Source organism: Siphateles boraxobius, unplaced genomic scaffold, assembly GCF_051911475.1.
Source record: "Siphateles boraxobius isolate OS27281-9 unplaced genomic scaffold, OSU_SipBor_1 68, whole genome shotgun sequence".
Taxonomy (NCBI): Eukaryota; Metazoa; Chordata; class Actinopteri; order Cypriniformes; family Leuciscidae; genus Siphateles; species Siphateles boraxobius.
In genome coordinates this window covers 6,631,966-6,641,080 of record NW_027509195.1, presented here as the reverse complement: position 1 = coordinate 6,641,080, position 9,115 = coordinate 6,631,966, and the positions used below count along the sequence as shown (strand labels likewise).

The window sequence follows — 9,115 nt, the reverse complement described above, 5'->3', positions numbered from 1 at the left end:
AGAAAGTTTATGAGTGATTCATGTGTGGATTGGCTTCATGAATATTGATTTTCAAATTGTAACATTGACTTATATTAAATGAGCTCAAAACGTTCTTGAAAGATCTAAAATATCAAACATACCTATGATACGCTGAAAAACATTTTGTAACAGTGTTGTCTGGAAATAGTTTTCTATTTTCTTCTGTCACCCAGCAGCCATCACCAGTCTGTTTATTCTCCCATCCTTGAAGTCCATCTAATTAAATCAGAAAACATCAGAAAACAGACATTATCTTAAGAAAGAAATCATTATATAGTGACACTTATTGTACAATCTTGACTAGGCTGACCTTCAGCTCTGGGATTCTTGAGCAAGTTCCGTCGTTTCTTAGTTATAAAGTAAAACATGCGCCAGTCCTCTGGGGTTCTAGAAGCGTCACAGGGCTGGATCCCCTCTCTCCGACAGCGCTCTCTCCAGTGTGCAGCACTGTCCACCAGCTCCTTCCACTCACGACACACCAGCCGACAGACTCGCACCACCTGATGTTCAGGCAGGTTCAGTAGGATCTCCTCAACCACAGCTAGAGGAACATCTGGCTGCTGACAGAGGAAGAAAGATTACCTTTCAGTTCTAACCTTAACTTTTGAGTGCTGTTGAAAGATCCAGCTGTGGGACATGTTTGATTGTTTTCAGTTGGTCATCAGCTACAATGTCTCAAAAACCAGCTTGACCTGCTGGTAGTTGATTATTTCTGGTCCTCCAGCTTAGAATTGGTAGAAACTAGTTACCATGTTCCCAAAAAAGATTCTCCAGCAGAAAAGTTATTCCATTTCCGCATTACGCCTACGGTAGTTCGGGAGCGCAAGATGTCCCAGGTCTGAAAACTCTTTAAATTTGATATTGTTCAATATTTTAAGGCAGTGAGATCGTAATCTTTCCTGGGAACACAAAAGCACCGAATCCCAGTAATTGCGGTATAACATAACAAAGAACAACTTACTGAACTGTTTCCAAAGTTCCTCGAACATGTAACATGGTCGCCTCTGACGGATCCATCCACAGAAGTTAGTCAAACTTTATTACAGTTAACCGACAAAAAAACAATTCACATTAGCTAGCTAATTTCGCATTAGTTATATGTCTAGCATCGCTCTTCTAATCAATGATAACGAGTTTAAATGCAGCAGCACTGTAATCTGCTTCTGAAAAACTGGAGCTCTTGATTTTAATTAAAAAAGTTTTTTTTAGAACAATGTGTATAAAGGACAAGATCCTTTTAACCAAACAGGAGTAATACAATTACTGAAAGGCTCCAGTACATGTCATTTGTAGTAAATAATATAATATGATTTAGGAACAAGAGGAATCAGTGATTGTTTAATCTGTATTTATGACATCTCCCTCCAAGGAGACAAACCTGCAGTCATTTAATCCACTTTAAACCAGAATATATTTAGTAAAACAATTATTTGAATAATTTTAACACGGCTTCAGCTTTTGACAATTCTGTACATGCTCATCCACACAAATCTATGTAATATTTAAGTTCAATTTTAATTTGTTTCATTATCACATTGTTTTCTGTCTTGCAATTTATTACGTATTCTTTAATTTTCTGTTAAAACATTTTTAAAACTTTTTCTACCAAATGCAATGTTTCTCTCAGCCTACCATGTCATCAGATCAAGAGATGCCGCCAGCGATCTTTGACAGAATTTTTAACAGCATCTCAAGAGCCAGACAGCAGTTCTCAGCTAACACTAATAACAACCTCCTTACTTCAACTAGACGCCTTTTCCGGCGTCAGGTTTAAGGACATCACAGTAAGTCGGGCTTTGCTATGGTAGCCATTTGCATAATTAACAGTGATTTACCAATGTTTAAGATATTATTTAACTGTGTATTTTTGTGTATGCCAGAACCAACTGAAAGGCAAGAAAATTATGTCTGGCAAATACACCTTTTCCTCCTCTTTGGCCCAGATATTGAGATTTTACCATCTACCACAGAGCTTAAACGGGTTGCAAACATGGGATTGGGTAAATAAATACTTTATACATAAGGATTTCAGATGTAACACAGTGTTATTTGAATTGTAATTCCAAAATAAATTTCAAAACCATTTTGTAACGGAGGTTGCTCAAAACATTAGCTTATCCTGTTTATTCATAAAAAGAAATTACTGTCATGACAGATCATAAAAACAGGTATTTAGAACTCTTGTTTTTTAATTTTTTTCTATAATTTAGCTTTTACACTCTAAGACTTAATGCACAGATCATTTGATTTGACACACAGTATCAGATTTGTTTCATCCATTGCTATGGTCATCATAGTCACTTGGATTTAGCTGCACATTTCAATGAGTTTATTAAAGCAAAAACTTTTTATTTTGTAGTTAATAGCATGAAAAACCTTAATACAACCTTAAAAAAGTGAGCAAAGATTGCTAGCATTATAATCATTGAAGCTGTTTATTACTTTAGGTCAATTTGAGGTATGCAAAGTAGTACACTTTCAAAAACTCATAATCAATGGAGCTCTCTGCAATGATTTTCTTATTGTATTTTCTTGGTGGGCATAAACATATTTTAAATACAGGAAAATAATCCCTTTAAAAACAGGAAATTTTACTTATTGTTAACCAAACTTGGTAGTGATCTGTATATTAAACCTGATCTATTACATACAGTATATGATTAGCTGATGAGCTGTTGTTTATTTTATGTTGCTTATGTGTATTTTCAATTTTGTAGGTAGACCACTGCATGAAACAACAGGGAGAGGAATCCAACGATCAAAAATTCAATTAAATTGGACTCTGTCTTAATTAAACAATTTTGTCTGCCAATGCTATTCAACTGTGAATTTAAACTTAATAAGTTTTTATTTGGCAAGAGCAGGAAAAGGACGGAAGATAGGAAAAGTGCCTTGTCTGTGAAACCAGGGGTTAATGTTAGGTGACAGTTCAAGTAACTTCTTTATTGTGCAGTAACTCTTAAAAAATTCTTTGTCATTGTATTTTTTTGTTTTCTCTTATGTAATGACACCATCCGCAGCCATTCCCCAGAACTCACAACAATCATCCAGCACTACAGCACTTGATGAAACCTTCTTCAGTGCTGAGACTACAGAATCTGTAAATCTCTGTGTGAGTGAAGTTATTTAATGTAATTTTATGTAAATCACCCACAGAACTGTACAATCCATCAGTGCATTTATGGGATTGTGTTTTTATGCTAATTTGTCCTGTTTAGTAAATCTGGTCCTAGATGTACAAATGACCGAGCCATTTCTTTAAGACATGTTCAGTTGAACTGGCCTTTCATTTAGCCTTAATATAAATATGTTTATGCACAGTGCACATTTAATGTTAGGTGACAGTTCAAGTAACTTCTTTACTGTGCAGTGGCTCTAACACATTCTTTGTCATTATATTTTTTTGTCTTCTCTTAGGTAATGACACCATCCGCAGCCATTCCCCAGAACTCAGAACAATCATCCAGCACTAAAGCACTTGATGAAACCTCCTTCAGTGCTGAGACTACAGAATCTGTAAATCTATCAGTGAAGTTATTTTTGATGTTGTCAATGGTTGTAAATATGAATGATTTGTGACTCATAGTTGTACTTTATTTCCTTCAGGAGTGGCGATCTGTACGTTCCCAGCAAGATGAAGAATATAATGCTTCTTTGTTGGCAGATATAGAAAAGGTCATTTTTGACTATTCGCAGTTTGCTTGCCAAGGTTTAGTTTTGTTTAAAACAAAAATGTGTATTACATATATGGTATTGCAGGACAGAAGGAGGCGCTGCTACAAGGTTCTGGAAAAAAAGCGCAAAAAGGTTAGTGCTGCCACTAAATATTTTATTGTTTAATTTTCTTTATATATATATATATATATATATATATATATATATATATATATATATATATATATTTTTTTTAGGCCATTTAGGAAAGACGCCACCAACTGGCAGCCCGTGTTAAACCTCCAGATGGAGAATATCTAAAAGCCAAATATCCAAATGGAGATGTGAATAAGAGGAAGTTCATCATGTCTGATCCAATTCAAGCAAGACGTTCATTGTGAAGAAGGATTAAGTTTTTTTTTCTATAGATATTTTATTTAGTTATTTTTCCTCATTTCTGGATTTCTTTATTTTATTAATATTTGCCATCATGGGCTCTTTGTTTTTAGGTCTTGTTTGATTTTATTGGAAAAGATGAAATGGCCAGTGAGGTGTTCAGAATCCAGGAAGCTACTTCTTCAAATGCTATAGAGAGCACTTCTACTGGGTCAATTTCAGATCATGGAATCAAACCGTTCTGTACATTGTATGTCCTTTGGATATCACCTTTTGATAATCTGGTAAATTACTACCACAGTATGACTTGAGCAAGTTTTTGATTTTGATTTGGCCATATGCATTACCTTTTATTGATAAATTATCATAATTTTTGGCCTGATTGTCCCTGTTAAATTTGATCTTAAGGCTTGTTAAGAATCCCTGCGTCCCAGTTTGCCTACTTATTCCATGCCCTAAAAGTATGTGCTCTTTTTGTGAAGAAAAAGTACATACTTTTGAGTGTGTGAGACAATAGTAGCCAAGCTTTGGGACATACTATCCAGTCATAAAACTGTGTCTTTAACGGACACCATAAACTGGCCTGTCAATCATCTTTTCACAGTTAATATCCTCCACATTTAATTTAATTTAATTTGCTACTAGCCTGAGAGAAAATAAGTAGTATGTTGATCTTCAAATTATGGGTCTTGCATGTAAAGACATTTACATTTATGCATTTGGCAGATGCTTTTATCCAAAGCGACTTACATTGCATTCAAGGTACACATTTTACATTTTGTCAGTTCTTGCTTTCCTGGGAATCGAACCCATAAGCGTCGCTAGCGCCAACGCTCTACTGTTTGAGCTACAGGAAAGCCTGTAAAGACTCTAAAGTCTAAAGACTCTTCTAGAATTCATGCATAATGATGCATTTAAAACTTGATGACATGATGGATATTTTTAAAAGTTCACATTGTTAGTTAAGATGAAATATAACATGGATAACTTTAAATAAGCATTTTTATCAGTTGAAATTTGTATTATTAGTGACTACAAACCCCCTCTCCATCTGTCTCGCATGTTTGAAACCTCGCTATGTGTCCATCCACCTATTTTTATGTGCATTTTGCATGAAAACATGCACATAAACTAAGATGGAAACACATTTACCAAATAAAATCCAGTACATGACCGATTATAACTCATCATGCCCAAATGTATAGAGTCAGTACAGTTATGTGTAGTCTGTGATTACAGTGAGTATACATTAATGTCTGTGTGTTCGTGTTTGGAATCTTTTCCAGTGTAAGTATATAGTCTTCAAATGTGTTGAGGTCCTTCTTAGAATAATTCAGCTAGTCATAAAGTGTGCTTCAAGCTTACTCAGAATAGAGCATACTCGGCATAGAGTAAAAGGTTAATTCTTGAGAGTTAAGAATCAGATTGTCTAAATGAGAATTGATTAAATTTGAGAAATCAACTATTTTAACTCAACACTACTTATTAAATCACAGTTTTGTCATTATAGTTCTGTGTTCTTTTCATTTCAGGAAAAAGACTGTGACCCTGTAAATGTTGCCCAGCCTCCAGTGGATTCGCCCTTTGTTCAGTCTTCAGTGGCTCTATCCCCAGTCCAGTCTCCAGTCGCTTTATCCCCAGTCCAGTCTCCAGTCGCTCTATCCCCAGTCAAGTCTCCAGTCGCTCTATCCCCAGTCCAGTCTCCAGACGCTCTATCCACAGTCCAGTCTCCAGTCGCTCTATCCACAGTCCAGTCTCCAGTCGCTCTATCCCCAGTCCAGTCTCCAGTCCCTCTATCCCCAGTCCAGTCTCCAGTCGGCTCTATCCCCAGTCCAGTCTCCAGTCGCTCTATCCCCAGTTCAGTCTCCAGTCGCTCTATCCCCAGTCCAGTCTCCAGTCGCTCTATCCACAGTCCAGTCTCCAGTCGCTCTATCCCCAGTTCAGTCTCCAGTCGCTCTATCCCCAGTCCAGTCTCCAGTCGCTCTATCCCCAGTCCAGTCTCCAGACGCTCTATCCACAATCCAGTCTCCAGTCGCTCTATCCCCAGTTCAGTCTCCAGTCGCTCTATCCCCAGTCCAGTCTCCAGTCCCTCTATCCACAGTCCAGTCTCCAGTCGCTCTATCCCCAGTCCAGTCTCCTGTCGCTCTATCCCCAGTCCAGTCTCCAGTCGGCTCTATCCCCAGTCCAGTCTCCAGTCGCTCTATCCCCAGTCCAGTCTCCAGTCCCTCTATCCCCAGTCCAGTCTCCAGTCCCTCTATCCCCAGTCCAGTCTCCTGTCGCTCTATCCCCAGTCCAGTCTCCAGTCGGCTCTATCCCCAGTCCAGTCTCCAGTCGCTCTATCCCCAGTCCAGTCTCCAGTCCCTCTATCCCCAGTCCAGTCTCCAGTCCCTCTATCCCCAGTCCAGTCTCCAGTCGGCTCTATCCCCAGTCCAGTCTCCAGTCGCTCTATCCCCAGTCCAGTCTCCAGTCCCTCTATCCCCAGTCCAGTCTCCAGTCCCTCTATCCCCAGTCCAGTCTCCTGTCGCTCTATCCCCAGTCCAGTCTCTGCCCTCTGTACAGCCTTCTGTGGCTTTGTTCGCGGCCAAGACTTCATTCATTAATTTTAATTTTGAATACCAACCGACAGAGCCAATTGTAATTGATATTGATGAAGAGACACCACTTAGTTCTCCATCTCCCCAGCAATCAGACATTGTAGATCTATCCCTAATAGATCAAGGGGGCGAGGGGGTACGGGGGGCTAGGGGTGGTATATCACAGTATACTCACTACAAAAAACTAGACTACACCACTGGGCCCAACCCCCTATGGGCGGGTTTGAAAGGGTGGGAACTAGTGCTTGTAGTCTTCACAGAAATCCCCCCCTTTTACACTTCCTCCTACAATGATGTAAAATGACGATTTTTGCGTCATTGTAGGAGGAAGTGAAAAAGATAAATAGAGGATTTCTCTCGTCTCAGGGGAAAATGAAAGAGTGTTGCACGACCATTTAATAGTATCACTGGATTTCTAACAATGGAAATCTTAATGCAAATGGGTGGAGTGACCCTTTAAAAAAGCACATTATTTTTCATATGCAGTGCATTATTTTAGCTCCTCTATGTGCATTGTGATTGACCAAACACCCACAGGTGTGTGTCAGAAATGTAATGCCCCTTACCCTAATTGTGAGCTACAATTTTCAAAGTACATATATAAACAGCTAATGGGTACATGTTGCTCAGCTCTGCTTGAGCAGGCATCAGTGTCATACAGAACACAGGGCATCTAGAGCTGCTTTTCTATCATAAGGGCCGAACGGTTCTCTTTGCTTAACAGTTTCATTCTGTGCCGATACAGATGTTTTTTCCTCACAATTGTAAAATAGCTTTTTTCGCAACTGTTTTAGATACAGGAAGCAACAACTGTTCAGGAGGCAAATTGTGCCATTGCAGAAGCAGCAGACAGCTTAAGTATCATTGGTGCCTTGAGATATACACCACACCTGACAGAAAGGAACTCTCTTGTCCAGTCAGCTGCAGAGTTCTTTGTGAATGGGAGACTGCGAGCTGCCTTGGACCAGTAAGTGATTTAAAGGGTTAGTCTGCCCAAAATATTGAAATTCTGTTGTTAATTATTCACCCGCATGGGTTTCCACACCCCAGGACTTAAGTTAACTTCCAGAACACAAATAAAGATACTACCATGCTAACATCTCCTGAGAGTTGTCATGATAGAACACCTTTTGTGTTGAAAACATACAGTATATGAAGGTCTTACGGGTAGACCGTCATAATTAATGACAGAATTGAATTTTTTTTTGGGTGAAGTAAAATTTTAAGCCTTTCCTTTTTGACAACATAACTATCATCAGCTTGAAACTTCCATTGACTGCTATGTTTGTTATGCAGGTTTTCAGTAGGGTTGCAAACTCTCGGTTTGCTGGAAGAGATGCAGAAATATCCTGCACTTTTTGTATGACATGTTCGTCAATGAGCAGAGGCCCCTTCAAGCAAAGGACCTCTGCAGTCTTTTTTATGTGAACTTTTAAAAAAAAAACAGACCATATGCTACTGGAGGGACTGGTTGATCGATGTTGAAGGTATGACATGTTTTTATGTAATGTTAAAGGTATGCCATGTAAAAATTTCTACAGTATAATCGGTGAATACTTAAATCCATTTTCCAAATTGTCTTTGTGCCGTGTCCTGAATCACTACAATTACAGTAAATATTTATATTCAGAGTGTTTCATTATGAGCAGGACACATGCAATTAAATTAATAGCTAGAATGCTAATGCTACTTTATGTAGCTTTTAATTAGAGATGCACTGATTACAATTTTCTAGGCCGATTCCGATTTCCGATTTTTCATGAGTTTGGCCTGCCGATACCGATTTTAGGCAATACCGATCTCATTTTTTCTAACCACTTTACAGCAAACACAAATATTTATTTTCTATCTTTTCTTTAATAGAACATTTTACATAGAACATTTTTGAACAAATTAAATGATCTGACCTTACCCTAGAGCAGGGGTTTTCAAACTTTTTGTGAGTGTGGACCACTATTTGTAATCAAGAAAATAGAACTATATAAATTATTACACCTGGTGTGGGAAATTTACACATAGTGCAGTGTTATGGTATGGAAGAACCATTTTCGATTCCTATATTCAACTATACAAAATGTGATATATATACTTATTTAGGAAACTAAACTTCTGTATGAAAACACGAAATAATATATAAATAGCAAAAAAAAAAAATATATATATATATATAGGCTTGCAGTATAGGCCAAAAGATATTTTTAATATCACACACACACACACACACACACACACACACACACACACACACACACACACACACACACACACACACGGGCTTATTGCAATCACTTGTACATCAATGGCAAGTTTTATTTCGCAAACAGTTCTTTCATCTGCCACATGTCCAGCCAGCTAAACAAGCGCCAGCAAGTGGAGCAAGTGCAGGGAGGAAACGATTGGGAAGGAAATAATAAAGATAATTTATTTTCTGACATAGCCTACTCCAGTTC

At 38.2% G+C, this 9,115-nt stretch overlaps 1 long non-coding RNA gene across 1 annotated transcript; it reads left to right on the top strand.

Annotated features, from left to right (window-relative positions):
* The first annotated feature begins 4,012 nt into the window (after positions 1-4,012).
* Positions 4,013-5,776, top strand: LOC143722597 (uncharacterized). The gene is made up of 3 exons (XR_013196940.1): positions 4,013-4,058; positions 4,185-4,355; positions 5,604-5,776. It is a non-coding gene; the product is annotated as an uncharacterized LOC143722597 (long non-coding RNA).
* Positions 5,777-9,115: the final 3,339 nt, after the last annotated feature.